Source organism: Pteropus vampyrus, unplaced genomic scaffold (genome assembly GCF_000151845.1).
Source record: "Pteropus vampyrus isolate Shadow unplaced genomic scaffold, Pvam_2.0 Scaffold125, whole genome shotgun sequence".
Lineage (NCBI taxonomy): Eukaryota > Metazoa > Chordata > Mammalia > Chiroptera > Pteropodidae > Pteropus > Pteropus vampyrus.
The window spans coordinates 1,069,833-1,072,657 of NW_011888906.1; the positions used below are offsets into that span (position 1 = coordinate 1,069,833).

The 2,825-nt window shown below is 31.1% G+C and overlaps 1 protein-coding gene across 1 annotated transcript in view; it reads left to right on the plus strand.

Moving 5' to 3' along the window:
- The window catches only part of SRC (SRC proto-oncogene, non-receptor tyrosine kinase), a 56,159-nt gene that overhangs the window by 21,197 nt on the left and 32,137 nt on the right, over positions 1 to 2,825 (plus strand). The window lies entirely within an intron of this gene.

A 2,825-nucleotide genomic window follows, 5' to 3' on the forward strand; every position in this document is an offset into this window, starting at 1 on the left:
GAATCGTTTTGGCATCCTTGTTGAAAATAAACTGACCATAAACGTGAGGGTTTGTTTCTGGACTCTCGGTTCTGTCCCACTGATTTATAAGTCTGTCCTCATCCCAGTACCACGCAGTATTGATTACTGGAGCTTTGCAGCAAGTTTTGAAATTGAGAAGTATGAGCCCTCAAACTTTGTTTTTCTAATTTAAGATTGCTTTGGCTATTCTGGGTCTTTTGACATGCCATATGAATTTTAGGAGCATTTTGTCAATTTTTGCAAAGAGCCTAGCTGGGATTTCGATAGGGATTGTGTTGAATCTGTAGATCAATTTGGAGAGTATTGCCATCTTAACAATGTTTAGTCTTCCAATCCATGAGCATGTATTTAGATCTTTAATTTCCATGTATTTAGATCTTTAATTTCTTTCAACAATTTTTTTCCATGTATTTAGATCTTTAATTTCTTTCAACAATTTTTGTTGAATGTCTTTCCATGTATTTAGATCTTTAATTTCTTTCAACAATTTTTGTAGTTTCCAGAGTTTAAGTTTTGCATTTCTTTGTTAATCTTATTCGTAAGTATTCTTTTGATATTGTAAGTTGTTTTCTTAATTTTATTTTTGGATTGTTTATTGCTAGTGTATAGAAAAACAATTTATTTACATATACTTTTATATATTGATCTTATAATTTGCAACCTTGCTGAATTTGTTATTAGTTTCTAATAATTTTTTAGTGGAATCCCTAGGAACTTCTATATACAAAATCATGTCATCTGCAAATAGGGATAGTTTTACTTCTTCCTTTCTAATCTAGGTGCTTTTTATTTCGTCTTCTTCCCTTTTACCCTGGCTGGAACCTTCAGTACAGTATTGAATAGAAGTGGTGAGAGGAGACATCATTGTCTTGTTCCTGATCATAGGGTAAAGCTTTCAGTCTTTCATCACCGAGTTAGATGCCTGTTATCAGGTTGAGGAAATTCTCTCCTGCTTCTAGTTCATTGAGTGTTTTGTCATGAAAGGGTGTTGAATTTTGTCAGATACTTTTTTTTGTATCTATTGAGATTATTATGTGGTTTTTGTCCTTCATTCTATTGATATGGTCTGTTACAGGAATTGATTTTCAGAAGTTAAACCAACCTTGTATTTTGGGGTAAATCTCACTTGGTCATGATGTATAATTCTTTTTATATGTTACTGGATCCAGTTTGCTAGTATTTTGTTGAAGATTTTTACATCTTATATTCCTAAGACATATAGTTTTGTAGTTTTCTTTTCTTATGATATCTTTGTCTGGTTTGGGTCTTAGGTTAATACTGGCTTTATGGAACGAGTTGAGAAGTGTTCCCTAGTCAAGAATTGGTATTAATTCTTTAAATGTTCAGTAGAATTCACCGGTGTAGCCATCTGGGCCTGGATTTTCTTTGTGAGAACTTTAAAATTACTAATTCAATCTCTTGTTTTAATTTTACTCAGATTTTCTGTTATTAGTTTCAGTAGTTTGTGTTTTTCGAGGAATTTATTTGTTTCATCCAAGTTATCTGATTTGTGGGTGTAACATTGTTCATAGCGTTCTCCTATAGTCTTTATTTCTGTAAGGTTAGTATTATTATCCTCTCTTTAATTTCTGATTTTAGTAATTTGAGTCTTCTCTTGGTCAGTCTTTCTAAGGGTTTGTCAATTTTGTTGATTTTTTTTCAAAGAACTAACTTTTAGTTTTGTTTATTTTCTCTATCGTTCTTTATTTTCTATTTAATTGATTTCTGCTCTAATCTTTATTTCTTTTCCTTTTATTGCTTTAGGGTTAGTTTGCTCTTCTGTTGCCAGTGTCGTAAGATGGAAGGTTAGAATTTGAGATCTTTCTTTTTTAATATAGGCATTTAATGGCTGTAGATTTTCCTTTAAGCTCTCCTCTACTGCATTTTTTTTTATAAGCATTTCTTTTTTTAAATTTCTTTTTTATTTTTATTAAGTTTATTGGGGTAACATTGGTTAATACAGTCATATAATTTTCATTCAAACATTTTGATATATTGTCTTCATTTTCGTTCATCTCAAAGTATTTTCTACTTTTTTTTGGTGATTGCTTCTTTGACTCATTGGTTATTGAGAAGCGTATCAATTTTTGCACATTTTTAATTTTCCACATTTCTTTCTGTTATTGATTTTTTAATTCTTTCTGTGATGGTCTGAAACATACTTTGATTTCACTCCTTTTAAGTTTATTGAGGCTTGTTTTATGGGTTAGCATGGTCTATCCTGGAGAACGTTCCATGTGCACTTGTGAAGAATGTAGTCTGCTGTGGTTGGGTAGCTTGTGTAGTTTTAAATTGCATTAATCTTATAAGTATGGTTGAGCATCCTGTTACATGTTTAAGAGCCATTTGGTTTGCTGTAAACTATCTGGTTATTTTTCTTATTTCGTGGCAGCTCATTATGTAGTAAAAGAAAGAAAACCCTCGTCTATCATATGGGTTACGAATTTTTTTTTTTAGTTTATTGTTTGTCTTTTGAATTTGTTTATGATGTTTATTGAGCTATGCAGACATTTTAGATTTTTATGTAGATTGTTTATCATTTTAAGAACGATTCTTAAGTTTTGTGACATGTTTAAAAATGCTTTTCCCATTCTGAGATTAGAACATTTATTCTCCCCTCCCCTTTTTAGAGCTTATGGTTTTATTTTTGTGTGATTTAAATCTGATTGATCTGAAATTTATAGGCACATGGAGTGGGATTGAGATCCAACTTTATTTGTTTCTTGTTGGTAGATCATTTGTCCCAACTCTGTCTTAAAGATAGTCTACCTTTTCCTTACTAGTATGAAATGCTTTCTTCATTA